At 35.2% G+C, this 19,803-nt stretch overlaps 1 pseudogene; it reads left to right on the forward strand.

Annotated features, from left to right (window-relative positions):
- LOC110261955 (olfactory receptor 10AG1-like) overlaps positions 1 to 18,448 on the forward strand; it is a 29,966-nt pseudogene extending 11,518 nt beyond the window's left edge.
- Positions 18,449 to 19,803: the final 1,355 nt, after the last annotated feature.

Raw genomic sequence — 19,803 nt, forward strand, 5'->3', positions numbered from 1 at the left:
ACATCACAGCCTCAGCAACACCAGATCTGAGCCACATCTATGACCTACACCATAGCTCACAGCAACACCAGATCCTTAACCCACTGAGCAAAGCCAGGGATCAGACTCACAACCTCATAGTTCCTAGTTGGATATTTTTCCACTGCACCAGGGATGGGAACTCCAAGGTAACTTTTAAATATGGAGGTTTGGCAGTTAAGAATAAAAGATCATATAAATCCTAAATTTCTGTACTCTCTGTGTGTGTGTGATGTATGTATAGGGAAAGAGATAGAGGCAAAAGAGGGAAATAATGTGTATCTGTGGAGGATAGGAGGCTGTAAAGACTTTAGTCCAGTCTATTTTCTCAAATAAAGAAATAGAATTCAGGGGTTAATTAACTTCCTTGAATTCACACAGTTAATTTGTGACAAAGCCAGGGCCATATCACAGGTTTTGTCTCCCAACCTCATTTTTATTGAATTTCTTAGATTGCAAACTTGAGTGATTTGGAAAGTGGTGAAACTTTTCATGGATGTGGTAAAATACCAAGTATTTTCAGTGGAATAGCTGTTATTTTGCAGTGGAGAGTGGGAAAAAACACTCTGTCCTTGGTCTGAAGTGATCTCAGGAGTGGTGTTAGTGGCACCTGAAGGAGGTTAAGGTGGAATGTGGGATTCTGCTGTGATCCTTTATGATTAGGGCATAGCAGATGGGGTCTGTAAGGGTGATGATATGGGCATGTGTCAAAAGTGTTGGAAGTAGGAGTCCATAGGGACAGAATTGAAGGTGAAAAAGTCAGTGCAGAGTACTGAAGAGTATTGAAGAGAATCAGGGAAATGTAGTGTTGTCCACCCTTCACGCATTCTCTGTGAATTGCCTCTTTGTTTTAGGCAGTTTGTGACAGTAGGAAGGACACACAATGGGGAGAAAGGGGAGTAGTATCTAATGCAATATTAAGTCAATGAAGCTGAATACTAAGAAAAGGTCATTTGGTTTTACATTAGCCTTTGTCACCAGAAGTGCCAGGGTGGATCTGAGGTCATGAAGAGTCCTTGAGGGTAGAAATGATGTCTAGAAGAACAAGTTCTAAGGGAGTCAAGATGGCACTGAGAAACTACTTTTTTGGAACTCTTTGCCAACATAGAAAAATCTGGTGTTAGCCTATAGCTTGAAGGAAGTGCAAGTTTGAGCAAAGGTTATTTTCAGTGGGGAGGAACCTGTGTGTATTTGTAGACTCTTCCAAAGGTGGAGGCAGCGAGGGGTCACTTTACTGTGAGGGACAATTTAGGGAAGAGCTGCAGGAGAGGTAGAGTTTTATGGCATCAAGGAAAGGTATCTATGTTTGTAGCTTGGGTTGGTCATGTCTCTTCTGAGATGTGCAAAGTGAGCATTTTAAGGAGAGGAAGAAGCAGGAGTTTCTACTTGATGACTTCCATTTCCTTACTATACCAAGAACATTCATATCCCTAATCCTGTATTTAGTGCAGTGCCTGGATTAGTACCTAAATATGCCAGGGAGCATCATCATTTGGTCCTTAATGAAAACCATACTAAATTGGAAGCAGAAGAGTGGCCAGTGTTAATTACTGGCTGCCCTGTGGAAACATTGTCATTTTTTTTTTTTTGTCTTTTTGCCATTTCTAGGGCTGCACCTGCAGCATATGGAGGCTCCCAAGCTAGGGGTCCAATCGGAGCTGTAGCCACCGGCCTACACCAGAGCCACAGCAACGCAGGATCCAAGCCGCGTCTGCAACCTACACCACAGCACACGGCAACGCCGGATCCCCAACCCACTGAGCAAGGCCAGGGATCAAACCCACAACCTCATGGTTCCCGGTTGGATTCGTTAACCACTGAGCCACGACGGGAACTCCGAAACATTGTCATTTATATGACTTCTGTTGGCAGAGAAAAATATCTTAGGTGAAATGAAAAAGGGGGGGAGAGAGGGAGAGAAAGAGAAAAAAAAAAGAAAAAAAATTTTTCCAAAATAGCTCATTGTATATAAATTGCTGTAAACCCTGTAAATATTTTTATTTATCAGTTACTTAGTTATTTTGATAAATTGACCCTTAGACAAAATGAACATTTTGTTATTATATTTTCCTGTCTTCTTTTTTCCATTACCACTCTCTATATATGTGGTATATACAATATATATACTTTGTTGTTTTTGTTGTTGTTTTTGTTCTAGGGCCACACCCATGGCATATAGAGGTTCCCAGGCTAGGGGTCCAATTGGAGCTGGCCTACACCACAGCCACAGAAATGGAAGATCTGAGCTATGTCTGTGGCCTATACCACAGCTCACAGCAACACCAGATCCTTAACCCACTGAGCAAGGCCAGGGATGGAACCTGAAACCTCATGATTCCTAGTCAGATTTGTTTCCACTGTGCCATGATGGGAACTCATCCATTACCACTTTAATAAAGCCTTTAAAAATCTCCTGTATGAAAAAAGAATGATTTTTTCCCCCAGTGAACAGCTATAGTCCGTAATTTACACTTGCACTTAACACTTTACATTGGCTCTCTTGACCTCCATTCCACTTCCCTTCACTTCAGAACATCTTGGAATGTTAAGAGCCATGTTTCTCATACTCTCTAGATACTGGTCTCTGCATATAAAATTAGATTCCTACATATACATGCACTCCTGAGGGACTTGGATGGTGATACTTCAGAGCTCTTGGCAACATATGCACAAAACAAGCCTAGAGGAAGGTGAGTAACTTGCTTTATACCTAATATTCCACATATGGTAAGCAGCTAAAGTATTCCAACTCATACATTTCAACCACAGTTCACTGTTCTGTGTACTAAAAGAAAATTTTGGATGAGCAAGATCTCTTTTGTTAATCCAACTCTGATTACACATCCACTCATTAAAATAATTTGACTAGTTCAAAAATGATGACAAAGTTCTTGCAGAAACTCATCCTCCATAATTTTGAGCAGTATGTTCCACCAAGAAAATGGCAAATTCCTGGCAGATCATCTGATAGTCCTGTCCTACCTAGCAACCTGGCATACATCCATGGTACACCAAAGCTCAGCACTGCAGAAATATTGAAAAAAATACCATTTAATCCAGGGTATAAGCAAATATTTAAATAATATCAAACTCATGAATGGGAGATTAATTGAAAGACAAGAGCTTAGTGGGTGAGGTACTCAAGTACTTATGAAGGAGAAATAAACAATAAAAAATGGCAACAACCTGTGTTCCCATGGTGGCTCCACAGATTAAGAACCTGACTAGCATCCATGAGAATGCAGTTTGATTCCTGGCCTTGCTTAGTGGAATAAAGATCTGGCATTGCCATGAACTGCATTGGAAGTTGCAGATTTGACTAGGATTACACATTACTGTGGCTGTGGTGTAGGCTGGCAGCTGCAGCTCCCAATCAAGCCCTAGCCTGGGAATTTCTATATGCCACAGGTTATATATATATATATAGGTGTGTGTGTATATATATATATATATATATATATATATATATATATATAATTTTATATATATAATTAAAAAAATTAAAAATGGCAACAGTAAATCAAGATGTATTAGGACTCTAGAAGGTAATATAAATAAGTTTGACTATCTCAGAATAGAGAATCTTGCTATGTTAGGAATTCTTAAGGAACAAAATCTTGCTTTACACTTTAGTTATACTCCTCAAGAATACCAATTGCTATCAAAAACTACTTAAGCTTTCAAAATAAATTTTCCTGCAGGAGGGAAACAAAGCACTGCATGTTAAGAAGCATATGACTTTGTTGGGTAATATCACTTGTGGCCATTCTGTAATTGAGGTACAGATCACAGTGCAGGAAACAAATGATTAAATGGTTAATACTGTGATCTATATTTCTGCAGGTTGATCTGGCCCAGTGATGGTTTTACCCCAGGAACACCCTATTATTAACGTAAGAGGTTGGAAAATCACTGCATTAGGGATAAACACCTCTGTCAGTGGAGAATCAGTCTCAAGGGGTCAACTAGAATTATGAAAGTCTGTGCCTTGTGGTAGCTGCTCAGATGACTCATAGACTGAGTCCATCACCCAAAGGGAAGGTTACAGCTGTAATATAACTTCTAAGAAGCTGAGTAAGAACTATTTCTACTTTGATTGAAGACTACGCTCAACTAGGATTCAAAAAAGGAACTGAATGATTTGGTAAATGCTATACTTGGATGCCTTTTAACAACTGTCCTTAAGTACTCATGAGATTTATTTTAATCTTTTGCCTTGACTAACTTTATTTTTATTCCTCAAAATTTTCTAGTTGTTCATGTTAAATTCAGCTTCTATTATTAACATTTATAAACTTTCAAATATACTATGTTGTCCAAAGTTAAATTGACAAGGCTAGTCATTGTTTTTTCTAAATCTTTCAATATGTTTTCTTAAGACACATGGACTCATTGAATCTAACATGAAGGAAATATAGAAGGAGTACATTTTCCATAAATAAACATTCTTTTACATTTCAGATTTAAAGTTTAGAAACAGGGATTTAGAAAATAAACACAGGAAGCTCCACTTCATACCTGAAACTTAGAATATGTAGAATTTTTGTGATATAAATCTGAAATATCCTGTACTCTCACTTCAAGTAAGAAAATATATAAGTAAAAATAATTATTTATTCATATCTAGCTGTATGCCAAACACCAGATAAATTGTTTTATGTGCCATATGTTCCCCAAATAGCAGAAAAGTCAATAATAAATTATGAGACAAATTTATAAAGTATATTTATAAATTTGACTCATATACCAGTCAAAAGCATAACTTTCAAGAGTCAGTGGATTTCACTTGTCAATCTTAAAAAAATGCAGTGAAATAAACAATAGGCAAAATAATGGATTTTCAAAGGCTATCTTTTTACATATAATTAAGAATATACAAATATGCTAATTTAATTCACAATTAAATACATTCAAATTAAGTGTACAACCAGACAATGTTGGACTAACCCAAGAACTTCCCAATGTCTTGGGTGTGGTGATAAAATAAAAAAAAAAGAGAGAGAGAAAGAATGTGTTTTTATTTATATCACACTTTGATAAAAGCATTTATGAAAAGGAAGCAGATATATATGCAGGGGTATCTAAAGTATATTCTAAAGTGAAAAATAAGCATTGTGTGCTAGGTTGATAAGAAATAATTAAAAGCAGGATATTATATATTACGCCCCCCAAAATCATATATAAATGAATTGTATTTAGAAGAATGCCAACAAAACATGCATTTGTACTCTGTATATGGGGAAACTGCATTCTTGGCAACAATATATAATCAACTCCCCTTCTTTTTTTTAAATGTGCTCTTTGGTCAAATTTGAAAATACATCACTATCATGTGTTATCATGTAAAACTAAAGACTGTGATGGTTTGTTATTCACAGTGAGATATTCCTGAGCTGTAATAACTGCTCTGTGATGTAAATAGGAAGGACAGCAATATTTGGTGGGTGTGGGAACAGTAAGACTCAAGACAATAAATAGGGTAAGCTATAGAGGTGAGTATGAACTCTGCTTTTTAATCCCATCATAATCCCATCACACTGCCTTTAACTACATGTTCACCGACTTTCTGGATGTTTTCCAAATAATATCTGGACAAAGCTCTTCAACAAACATGAAAAATCATTTGAAGTTTATATCAATTAAGAATGTTAAAGGAGTTCCTATTGTGGCTCACTGAAAATGAATCTGACTAGCATCATGAGGATGCAGGTTCAACCCCTGGCCTCACTCAGTGGGTTAAGGATATAGTGTTGCCTTGAGCAGTGATATAGGTTGCAGAAGACATGGCTCAGATCCCATGTGGCTGTGGCTGTAGGCCAGCATCTAGAGCTCCAGTTTGACCACTAGCCTGAGAACTTCCAAATGCCATAAATGTGGCCCTAAAAAGAAAAAAAAAAAGAATGTTATAGAAATATCTCTACTTATCTACTTGCATATATTTATACATATATATACATATAAAGATAGTCACATATGTATAATTCACATAACATATCTATATGTCTATGTAGATATAGAAATGTAAAAATTCAGAATTATATATAAACAACACACATTAAAGTGAAGCATCATAAGAATGGTTTTTATCCATAAACTACTGTATTTCAGCATCCAAAATAAAATAGGCAATTTTTATTTTTGATTGAAGGGGAAGAAGTGAGAAAATATCCTGCGGATACAACCCAATAGTGTCCCACACTGTGCTATACTGAAATGAATGGAGGAAAAGGGAAGTCTGAAATCTACTATATCACTGACAAATCATGCCTAAGCATATCCTGAAACTCCTGTAGACAGACATGATTTCTGTGTTCTTATCTTTCACACCCTCCATTCCAATACCCCTTACCTAGCAGTGCCTGCTTTTTTTTTTTTTAGAAGAGTCTGCACAGCTTTTATTTCCATCATCTCACTTTAGAAGGTAGAACACCCCTAAAAATGTCCTGAACTTTCTATCCTTCCACAAATGCATTGTATGAATTAGATACTCACATTGCCAGATTCACAGTCTCTGAGTATTATATAAAACTAAGTTAATCTCCAGCACAAATCTTAACCAGTTTTGAAAGAGTTGATGCAGAGGTTAGGATGTTTAGTTGTTCTCTTTTCTTCCCAAGGCAATTTGGATACCCTTTACTCAAATGAGAAAAAAAAAAATCCTGAAATTCTCTTTCATTATCTAGAAGCAGAATCTCTTTGATCTCACAAGGAGACCTTGCTTCTCCCCTACATGCCAGAAGGCAGACTGAGTTGACCCAGATTCATCCCCCACTTTCTGAAATCCACTCTCACACAAGATTATGAATGAGAGGTGCATCTTTTTGCCTTCCTGGAGGAGTGTGTAAACATGGTTGATGCAAAATATAGGCATCTGGGGAAGGGCATTCCCTAAAGTGTCCTTTCCCTTCCAGTTAAGAGACATGAGCAACATGTGAAAAATACTTTAATCTTCAATTTGTCTTATCACAGTACATATAAAAAAGGTGGCTTATTTAAAAATAAAGATTATTATGTGGGTCATAAATTATATCTTTTGACTGGAATAAGAAAGTGTAGTCTTCTAGTACCCCAGACATGGTTTCTATTACTGTACTCTAATAAAAGGAATTAGAGTCTCTTGAAGAAATGACTGATTTTAGGTCTGGGTCAGGGAATGTAAAGATGAACTGGAGCAGCTAGAAATGCTAGCATTTAAGGAAGTGCTAAAATAAACCTCCCCACATAGTGATGAGGATATGCTGAAGGGTCGCAGGAGCCAAATGAAAGACCCCCAAATTCCAAAGGTGGAAAAAAAATCAGCAACACAGTGCATAACAGAGAATTGAGATATAACTCAAAGCAAAAAATAAACATCCATGAATTATAATGACATAAATAATTGAATAAATAACAAATGAATAGAAGAGAATAGATGAAAGAATTCTAAATGATTTGTGTAGATACTCTCTCCTCAAGTGTGAGCTGAACACACACCTAAAATTCCTCCTATGGAATGAGGGAAAAAAGTAAATTTGCACAGGAGAATTATGACAAGTGGTACCTCATTCAGGTTATCAAGATTAAGATCAACTAGGACAATACATATTGAGAATATATACCCAGTTATATGATATGATAAAAATGGTACTTGATCTCTGTGGTCTTTCTTCCAATAACCCATACTAACCCACAGCCTAATCTTGAGTAAAATATCAGACCTCAGTGGAGGGGTTTTTATAAAAAATCTGACTAGTCCTCCTTAGAACTAGAAAGGTCATCCAAGACAAAAAAAAAAAAAAAAAAAAAATCAGAGAAAGTGTCACTGTCTGGAGGAGCTCAAGAAAATTTAACAACTGAATATAATGTGATTTCCTGATCAGATTCTGCAGAAGAAAAATGCATCAGTAACAATGAATGAGTCTGGTTAAAGTATTTTTTTAGTAGTGTAATCAGAGTTCCCATGTGGCCTAGCAGAAATGAATCCAACTCATATCCATGAGGATGCATGTTTCATCCATGGCCTTGCTCAATGGGTCAGGGATATGGCATTACCATGAGCCGCAGTATAAGTCACAGATGTGGCTTGGATCCCCTGTTGCTGTGGCTGTGGTATAGGCTGGTAGCTATAGCTCTGATTTGAACTTCCAAATGCCATGGGTGTGACTGTAAAAAGCAAAGAAAAAAAGTGGTAATAATAATGGTTAATTAGTTGTGATAAATGCACCATGCTAATATAATAACAGGGGAAACTGAATGTGGGGTATATGGAAATTCTCTGTGCTATTTTTTACAACCTACCTGTAAATATAAACTAGTTATAAAACATAAAATTTATTTAAAAGAAGAGCTTACTTAATTTAACATTGCTCACATATTATTTCTGTTGTAGCATGCATCTGATACTACTTATTTTAATGCTGAATAATATTGCATTGTATGGATACCATGTTTTGTTTATCTATCCACATGCTGTTGGACATTTAGGATCCTTAGCCATTTTGACTGTTCTGAAAAACATTTTATGAATATGGGTTTACAAACATTTCTTTAAGTCCCAGCTTTCGGTTCTTTTTGTTATATACCCAGAAGTGGAAATGCTGGATCATATTCTAATTCAAAATAACTCAAAATGGCTGAAAGACTTAAATATAAGACAAGACACCATCAAACTCCTAGAAGAAAACATAGGCAAAACACTCTCTGACATCAACATCATGAATGTTTTCTCAGGAGAGTCTCCCAAAGCAATAGAAATAAAAGCAAAAATAAACCCATGGGACCTCATCAAACTGAAAAGTTTTGCACAGCAAAGGAAACCAAAAAGAAAACAAAAAGACAACTTACAGAATGGGAGGAAATAGTTTCAAATGATGCGACAGACAAGGGCTTAATCGCCAGAATATATAAGCAACTTATAGAACTCCACAGCAAAAAAGCCAATCACCCAAGGAAAAATGGGCAAAAGACCTGAATAGACTCTTCTCCAAGGAAGATATACAGATGGCCAACACATGAAAAAATGCACAACATTGCTGATTATAAGAGAAATGCAAATCAAAACAACCATGAGATACCACCTCACACCAGTCAGAATGGCCATCATTAATGAGTCCACAAATGACAAGTGCTGGAGGAGGTGTGGAGAAAAGGGAACCCTCCTGCACTGTTGGTGGGAATGTAAACAGCCACTATGGAGAACAGTTTGGAGATACCTTAGAAATCTATACATAGAACTTCCATATGACCCCACAATCCCACTCTTGGGCATATATCCAGACAAGAGTTTCCTTGAAAAAGACACATGCACCTGCATGTTCATTGCAGCCCTATTCACAATAGCAAGGACATGGAAACATCCCGAATGTCCATTGACAGATGATTGGGTTCGGAAGAAGTGGTATATATACACAATGGAATCCTACTCAGCCATATAAAAGAATGACATAATACCATTTATAGCAACATGGATGGAACTAGAGACTCTCACACTAAGTAAAATAAGTCAGAAAGAGAAAGACAAATACCATATAATATCACTTATAACTGGAATCTAATATAAGGCACAAATGAACCTTTCCACAGAAAAGAAAATCATGGACTTGTAGAACAGACTCGTGGCCACCCAGGGGCAGAGGGAGGGAGTGGGAGGGATTGGGAGTTTGGAGTTATATGATACAACTTGGAATGGATTTACAAGGAGATCCTGCTGAGTAGCACTGAGAACTATGTCTAGATACTTATATTGTAACAGAACAAAGGGTGAAAAAAAAATGTATACATGTAAGTTTATCTTGGCCCCCATGCTGTACAGAGGAAAAATAAATAAATACATTTAATAAAAAAAACCCAGTATGGTAGGGGTACAAAAAAAAGACACATGGATAGATGGAACAGAATAGAGTGTTCAGAAATAAACCCATACACATATCATCAACTAAGTTATAACAAAGTAGGTGAGAAAGTACAATGTACTTTGTAAAATTAGTGTTGAAGAAAAATATCTATCTACATGTAAAATAATGAAACTAATATTTTCTCACACAATATAGACAAATAAACAAAATGTATTAAAGGCTTAAAGTTTAAGACCTGAAACCATAAAATGTCTAGAAAAAAATATAGGCAGTATGCTGTTTGACATTCGTCTTAGCAATATTTTTGGATCTGACTTCTTAGGCAAGGGCAACAAAAACAAAATTAAATAAACAGGGCTTAAACATTAAAACTTTTTCACAATGAAGGAAATAACAAATGAAAATGTAACCTATGTAATGGGACAGAATATTTGCAAACAGTATGTCCTATAAGGGGTTATTATCCAAAAATATACGAAGAACACATGTAACTCAATATCTAGAAAATAAGAAAAAAAAAACAATTAAAAAAAGAGACAGGGAATCTGAATAGATATTTTTCCAAAGAAGACATAGAGATAGCCAGCAGGGACATGAAAAGATGCTAACATCACTAATCACTAGGGAAATGAACATTAAAAACACAAGATTTGGCTTCAGACCTGTAAGAATTGCTATTCATAAAAAAGACAACAAATAAGAAATGTTGGCAAGGCTGTTGAGAAATGGACCCCTCATGCACAGTTGCCAGTAATGTAAATTGGTAAAATCCCTATGGAAAGTTGTATGGTTATTCCTCAAAAATTAAAAATAGAACTTACACACAATCAATTAATTCTACTTCTGAGTATGTATCCAAAGGGGGGAAAAAGATGTATTCATGCCAATACTCATAGCAGTTATTATTTATAATACCCCATTACAAAAATAACTTAAATGCTCATCAGCAGATGAATGGACAAAGGAGAATGAAATTTTGCTATTTGCAATAACATAAATGGCCCCAGAAATTACTATACTTAATTAAATGACTCAGAAAAAACAAATGCTGTTATGTTTTCCCTTACATCTGAAGTCTAAAAAGTAAAACAACTGAACAAATACAACAAAACAGAAACAGACTCAAAGTTACAGAGAACAAAGTAGTCTTTACAAGAGTGGAAAGGGGTTGGAGAAGCAACAAGTTAGGGGGTATGGGATTAAGAGAAACAAGCTAATAGCTATAAAATAAACACATTACAGTTGTATAGTGTATAGCATAGGGAATATAGTTAATATTTTATAAAAATTTTGAATGGAGTAAAATCTATAAAATTATTAAATTATTATGTGGAACACTCAAAAGTAATATAAAATTATAAATCTACCATACTTAATAAAAAGAGAAATAAAGCAAAAGAAAATTTTATGGCACAACCACTACATAAATCCTGTAACAATTTCCCTCACTATATACACTACTTCAACCCTGACCTGGACACTGTCATCTCCTACACATATGAGATGACTCCTACACTGTCATCTCCTACACACTTTCTAACTGTCCCTACTACCATTCTCTGCCCTGCCCTAAAGTATACTACGATCTTATTTTCTTCTACTTTTTATAAATTTTACTCACTGCCAATAGAAGAGATTACAATACATATGATTATTCATTTGGAAAGATTCAGTGGTACAGGTATAACTTACTGAATCTCTCAGAAGCCCCAGAATGTTCTAGATAGATAATGCCATACTTGGAGCTGAATGTGCATCAGTAAATAAGACAAATGCCCTAGAATGAAAGAATTATGATGAGAGAGAAGGTCAAATTATGGAAGAATTTTTAAAACATATTATATGGTAGGTCAAACAAAAAGTTAAATATGAAAGAATGGAAATAGAAATATTTGACTTTGCATACAGGAATAATGGGTTACTTTCCATACGATGTGACATACCAGCTCCATCTAAGAAATAACAGGTGTTCGGCTCTCAGACACTGTGAACAATTTGTAGGGTACAAAGTTTTCTGTGTATCCTGAGGAGTATAGAGGAGCATCTGATATGGTTATATATTTATTGAATGCATCAATAAATAAAGGCTGAACGCATGAATTAATTATGCTACATGGCTTACCAAATATTCATAGCAATGATAATAATTCATTCTACCTTCTCTCTCCTATTAGTTTTATAGCACTCAAGTCATCTTCCCATCTTGACCTAACTGAAATAGAAAACTTGAAACTTATTTTACTATGAACTCTTGTTCAAATTCATGTCTTTCTTATGTATGTCCCTCTTACTAAAGGTAACTTGTATATGTGGAACAAACAGAAAAACTTAACTCATAAACAAATTAGATGATGCACAAACATCAGAAAATTTCCAAGTTCCAATTTGTTAAGTTTAAAAACATGTATAAACAATTGCAAAGTTAGTATCTAAAGAATTCATACATGGATACAGACCAATTTTAAGACTGCAAATGTCTTATACTGCCTTTCCCATTAGGGGCATTACTCTACATTTCAAAGGTGGAGGGGATGGGGAGACAGGTAAAGAGGAGTGGCCAAGAGGCTAGTGCTCCTCAGGCCATAGTCCTTAGACAGAGAAACTTCAAAGCAGCACTAATTCAAAAAGAGACAGCTGTGATTATTTTCTAAACACTTGATAAATTGTTTATTGAGTTTAAAAGTACAGCATGTCATGGAGAAAAGATGTCTTTGCACTGAATAAAAGGTTATTTTCTACCTAAGATGTACTGATTAATTTAAGCCAAGTATGAGCTTCAAGGAAAAAATAAGAATGACTAAACTTGTCATATGAATTATGTAAACCAGGACTTTGTATTTCACAAGACCATATTTTCTATACAAGAGCAAAACATGGTGATTTCTCCATAAAAAATCAAAAGGTGAACAGTTGTAATTTTACACTGCATATTTTATTATAATATTTTTTAACTCACAAGACATAAAGAATTTCTTCCAATAAGATTCATTTATGAGATAAATTTTCTGAACTTGAAATATACACACTGTCAGTAATACCATCATTTTAGTATAATAAATAAAGTATTTAATGGGTGTGCTCTCAGCTTGATGTTGTGGAGGTTTTATAGTACTCAGTTCTATTGCTATTATACAGAATATTTAATTCAAAATAATATAGAGTTCCTGTCATGGTTCAGCAGAAACAAATCTGAGTATCATTCCATGATTCCATGAGGATGCAGGTTTAATCCCTGGCCTCGCTTAGTGTGTTAAGGATCTGGTGTCACCATAAGCTGTGGTGTAGGTCACAGATGTGGCTTGGATCTAATGTTGCTGTAGCTGTGGTGTAGGCCAGCATCTACAGCTCTGATTCTGCCCCTAGCCTGGGAAACTCCATATGCCATGAGTGCAGCCCTAAAAAAAAAAAAAAATTGACCCTTGAATGCTCTGTGAAACACATTGAAATTTGATTAAGAATATGGGCTCTAGCATTGTTTTGCTGAATTTGAATCACCTAAGTCACTTGCTAGTTCCTTGACACTGGAGAATTTTATTAACCATTCCATGCCTCTGGCTCTTTGTGAAAATGCACATAATAACGGTACCTACTTCTCTCAGAATACAGTAATTGAGAAAACACAAAATCATTAGCAGTGTTAGCACATAATATGTTCAAACATTGTTAACAATTTTTAAAAAAATCAAATAGCCAGACTTCTCTACTCTCCACAGCTATACCAATTCCTGCTATAATTAAAAAAAAAAAAATTGCCAAAGGATGAACTGAAGTTCCCATGTTAGAACTGCCAACCTACCATTAATTGTTAATGTAGAAATTAGATCAACTTCAGGAAAGCAAATAATCAAAGGTTATATCCTAGGAGGCTCAGATATAAATAGTATTTGAAATAGATATTAGTTTAAATTCACTTACATTTCTATAACATAGTCTTCTTGTCTTATGTGTTTGAAGTACTACTGTCAAAGACTCACAGATAAGAGAGAAAGAAAAAAAATAAAAATCCTAGTAAGTTAGAGTGTTCCCCCCTTCATATCACTGTTAATTTGCACTCACACAGTATAAAGTAGTCTACTAATTTTAGCTCATTATTCCAGATAACACTCTAGCCTGTACATTATTTCCCCTCTTAGATTGAGAAAAGTCTACTTCAAGGCAGGAAAAAGAGAACAAATTTTCAAAACATAGAAACAAAAGATTTCTTTTAACATAATAATGATAGCTACAGTAAGTTTGATGGTTATAAGAATTCCTTATACAACCACAACCACCTATTTAAATCAAGGGGTTAACATAGATTATGCTACTTACTCCTCAAAAAACTCCACGTGTTGCATCTTATTATTACTGCATATATTTTCAAACAAGAACAATTAAGCTCTGACAATTTATTTGTTTATATATTCTTTTATTTATTTGTCTTTTGAGGGCCGCAACCATGGCATATGGAGGTTCCCAGGCTACAAATCAGAGCTACAGCTCCCAGCCTATGCCACAACCACAGCAACACTGGATCTAAGCTCTGTCTGTGACCTATCCCATAGTTCATGGCAATGCTGGGTCCTTAACCCATTGAGCAAGGCCAGGGATAGAGCCCATGTCTTTATGAACCTAGTCAGGTTCATTAACCACTGAGCCATGATGGGAACTCCAAGTTCTGATAATTTAAATAAGGATGCATTATAAGAATATACTTCATTTTCATTTATTGTCACTCAATGTCAAGATATTTGGTCAGTGGATACTTGAATCTATTAAATGGAATGTGATTACTGAGATTAGTGAAAAATCTACATTAAACCAGTTACCTGTCAGGAAATAGTTATAAGATACTCACCCATATAAGTACCTGATTAGTCTTAGGAATATAAAATTGAATAAATATAGAAGGGTATTTTTATCCTGGAAAATGTTTTATTAAAAGTAAATTTATTTAGAAACACAAACCAACTCATAGAGTGCAAAATCAAACATGTTTATCACAGGGAAACTGTGGGAGGGGGAGGTATAAATTAGGGGAATAGGAATAATATATACATACTACTGTATATAAAGTAGATAATTATAAAGGACCCATTGTTCAACACAGGGAATCTACTCAATAGCCTGTAATAACCCATAAGGGGAAAAGATGTATATATATATATATGTATAACTGATACAATTTGCTATACACCTGAAACTAAAACAACATTGTAAATCAACTATACTTCATTTTTTTTAAAAGAGTGAAAATAACAGAACAATTCTGTGATACTCTAAGATCTAATGAAGTCTTATATTAAATATCACATCATGAATCATTGTCTGGTTCTCCAGTAACACCTTATAATTCTCTCTGCATAGACTGCACATTTTAGGGTAATACCTGACTCACCTGTCTGAAGTCACCATTCATCCCTAAGCTCTTTAATGACAGTAACTGAGTTCATGTTATTTATCATTAATGCCCATACTATTTAACACACTTTGTATTTAACACCACCTCAGTATTTATCCTTAATAAACTATAAACTATAATACAAATACACAAAATATTGGTTTACATCCAAACATGTTAGTGACTGAAAATTCAATTCCCTTCTTCTCCAATTTGTTTTCATAAAGTATGATATGAAGAAAAAGAAAACACATATACACTGAAATAAAGTCTCAAAAATTATAAGAAGATATAAAGTGCTAAAATAACTACCAAATTACAAAAAAGAGGATAAATAAAAATAAAAGAGACCAGAAAATACAAAGATAGGTATTACAAGATAAGATTTAGTGGAGTAACTTATGTCTGTGTTTGAATAATGCATTATCTGAATCTATAACTCCACAGGTCCTTGGCTCCTTCCCTTGACATTTCTGAGCTGTAAGCAGGAATGAGGCAGTAGGGAACTTTTACCTTTAGAGTGCGCTGTGAAAAATTAAAGTCAGTGAATTAAAGAGAATTTAATGAACTCAGAAAGGGGGAGTGTGAGATTAGTGAGAACTAAGAAACTAAAAGAAATTTTAGGTTGTTTCAGTTGATTGTGTTTTGTGAAAAGGAAGAGGAACTAGGGATTTTGAAAGAAGAAAGGGAGGATGTACTTAGGAGGAAGTGAAGGCAGACTTGGGGAATTAAGGTAAAGTAAATAACTCATGGCAATGTGAGTTTATTAATGCATGGTAGTCTGCCAGAAAAGTCACAACTCACTATCACTGAAAGTTAGATGGAAACCACAAAAAGTGATGTTAGGATCCAGCACCATGGACAAGAGACTGAACATATTTTGTCTACAAGTGCTTAAGTATAAGGAGGTTATTAGGCTAATGATACACTTCCATTAGCATTAGGCCTTCTTTATTTTTGAAATTTTGATTATTTTTTTACTGTTGCACTGCAGCACATGGAAATTCCCAGGCAAGGGGTCAAATCAAAGCTGCAGCTGTGGCCTATGCCACAGCCACAGCCAGAGCAACACCAGATTCAAACCACATCAGGTTGTGGCAACATGAGATCCTTAACCCACTGAGCAAGGCCAGGGGTCAAACAAGCATCCTCACAGAGATCATGTCAGGTTCTTAACCAGCTAAGCCACAATGGTAACTCCAGTTCTAGGCTTTCTGATAGTTATTCAGATATAGTTATTTAGAATATATGTATGTATTAAATTATATTACATATCCATAATATATATGAGATATATATATATATATTCAGCAATTCATATTCAAAGGTAAATAAACACACAGACAGATATTACATTTTGTCCGCTATCAAGTATATGATTTCTGAGATAAAATTATTTTATACATTTTATTTTCCCTTTTAAAAAATTAACCCATAAAATGTATAAATATATTTAATTGATATTATAGGACAAAAATTTTGAATAAGTAATGTTGTTAAGATGGTTGAGGGTCCTAGTAGTGTTGAGGACATATTACTACAAAATCTTATTCATTTTATTTCATTTTCTAAATGTTAGGTGAACATAAGATTCACAAGAGATTTTAATTCTCACTAAATTTCTCTGATATGTTTAATGGAATATTTTTCTATGATGGAGACAAGAAAATATTTCTTATTTTACTGTTCAGTGTGAAAGTCTCTTTCTCAGACAGTGAGTGGTCAGGCTAGCCTGAACTTGGCCTAGCAGAAGAATCTTACTGATCATGCCTGCTTTTTGGTTATCTAAGATGCAGATCTCAGGGAAAATATCACACTGAATGTAAATGAAAAATATAAATGATTGCAGGCTAAAAGGGGATAGGCAGAAAAAAATACAAATAACAAGCAAACGGAGACTAAAATGATCAGGAAGGAGAAACATTTTCCATGAAAGAATGTCCCATGTTGCCTAGAGCAGTTCTTTTTCTGAGAATAGGTTGCTTTACATATTGGCTCTTACATCACTGTTTTTTTTTTGTTTTGTTTTCTTTTTGTTTGTTTGTTTGTTTTTGCTAGGTTATTCACATATTCATAATATTTAATATGCAGAAATGAGTTTCATAATATTTTGTTTTTAAATTGCAATTAGAAATCATTAACCAAAATATAAAACAAACACAAAAGATGAATATCTATTCTGTGTCAGTTCACTTAAAATCATAATTCATTATGTCCCATTTTCTGCTGGGTCAATCATATTGAAGTGATTTCCAAACCTTTTGTTCATAGATGGGAACCAGAAAACAAAATTCCCCCACAGTGGAACCAGACTACATTGCTGGATTTCATCCTGTTTGGCTTCTCTAATGTTCCCAGCCTCCAAGGATTACATTTTGGGGTGCTTTTAATCATCTATATGATAATTCTGATGGGAAATAGCCTGATTATCATCACCACCAAGATTTATCCTTCCCTCCAGACCCCCATTTATTTTTTCCTGTGGAACTTTTGGTCCTTGGAAATATGTTACATATCAGTCACTGTACCCAGATTGTTGATAGATCTTTGTAGACAAAATAGAAACATATCCTTTCTGGCCTGAGCTACTCAAATGTACTCTTCTGGTGTTGGGAGTGACTGAGGGTTTTCTTCTGACTGAAATGGCTTAGGACAAGTATGTTGCTATTTGCAACCTATTACTCTACTCTCGCATAATGAATGGTAGGCTGTTCATCTGACTTGCAGTTGGCTGTTGGGTCAGTGGAATCCCAGTGCACTTAGGATTTACTTACCAGATCTTCTTTCTCCCTTTCTGCAGCTCTAAACAGTTGCGTGTGTGTGTGTGTGTGTGTAACATACCTCCAGTCCTTAAGATTGCCTATGTGGACACTTTTATGATTAAGATGTTGATTTATGTGGTTGTTGCTGTTATAGTTGTCACTATTCCTTTTATGTTGATTCTTTGATCTTATTTGAAAATAATTGGGACCATCTTGAAGCTGCTTTCAGCCATGGGGCGAGTCAAAGCCTTCCCTACCTGCTCCTCCCATTTCATGGTTGTGGCTTTACTCTTTGGATTAGGCATCATGACATATTTGAGACCAAATTCCAGTCATTCAGTGGGGTGGACGAATTTCTTTCTATTTTTTACACAGTTGTCACACCAACATTTAGCCCTATGGTATATTGTCTGAGAAATAAATACGTTATGATGGTCTTGAGAAATTTATACTGAAATGGATTGTGCTTTGATCAAAAACATAACTTTAAAAATTTTTTTTCATCTTTTTATATAATCTTAAGTAATCTTATGTTTTATGGTCATTTCACAGGTGAGGAAGTTGAAACTTGTCTGAGGTCACATAGTTATCAGGAGCAGAACTGAGTTTCAAAAACAGCCTTCTTTTTAATATTTTTTAAATTAAAGAATAGTTGCCATATTTCTTATTTATAACAGTCTCCACACACTAATTTAAGTCCTTTTCCAATTTTGTTATGAATCTTAATGATTCTAGATGAGAAATCTCACATTTCTGTATCACATAATATAAAGACTGCTGTTATTTTTATATAGAAAATTAATCCCAAACTCAAGCCAAGGTATTGGATTCTCTGAATGAACAGATAGTAGTCATTAATGATTGTTGTTACTATTGTTGCTTTTAAAGATTCCAGAATGTTGCTACATTTTCTGTTTCAAAATTGATTATTCATACTTATACCTCCAGTCCCAAAATATTGTCTGAAAAAATAATAAATTTTGAATTAACTTTATTAGATTAAAAGAATGACTAACAGCAAAACATAGCAAGTGTGGCACTGGTGGTCCCATTTGAAGATGAGCACCCTAGCTGCAAATACTATGTAATTTTTAGAAACATAAAATGTTAACTCATTTGCAGTTGCCCTCTACTGGCTCCACAGATCAAGGGGAAGAAGGCTAATAACTTGCTGCATTTGAATTGAGGGAGGCTTTCTAAAATTTCCCTGTGTAATGTGTCAAGGTAGATCAGGAGGTTGTGGTTGTTTACCTGTAGAACAACATTCTTGAAGATAACATATGAAACTAGTTTCTAGAATGAAGAAACTAGGCATTGTTGGGAGACAACAGCCTCTAAAGCTCTCAGTATAGATTTGTCAATAGTGATGAAAAGAGGCGGTGGCTGCATTATCATTGAGTATTTTGTTTGTTTGTTTGTTTGTTTGTTTTTTGTATTTTTAGGGCTGAACCTGCAGCACATGGAAGTTCCTAGGCAAGGGGCGAAGTCAAGAGATGTAGCTGCTGGTCTATACCACAGCCACTGCAACTCATGATCCAAGCCATGTCTGCGAACTATACCGAAGCTCATGGCAATGTTGGATCATTAACCCATTGAGCAAGGCCCATTAACCCATCAAACTGCATCATCATGGATACTAGTCAGGTTCATTAACAACTGAGCCATGGCAGGAACTCCAAAAACTCCCATCATTGAGTGTTGAATGAGTGCTGTAGGAAGGAGAATGAATGTAAGAGATTCCCATGCACACCGCTGTTTCTACCAGAATTTGGGAAGGGCAGAATCTGGGGATGCCACCATTGATGTTGGC

This window comes from Sus scrofa, chromosome 8 (genome assembly GCF_054392235.1).
Source record: "Sus scrofa isolate SSC_HxYL_T2T_F1_AM1 chromosome 8, Sscrofa_HxYL_maternal_Yorkshire_Landrace_v2.0, whole genome shotgun sequence".
NCBI lineage: Eukaryota > Metazoa > Chordata > Mammalia > Artiodactyla > Suidae > Sus > Sus scrofa.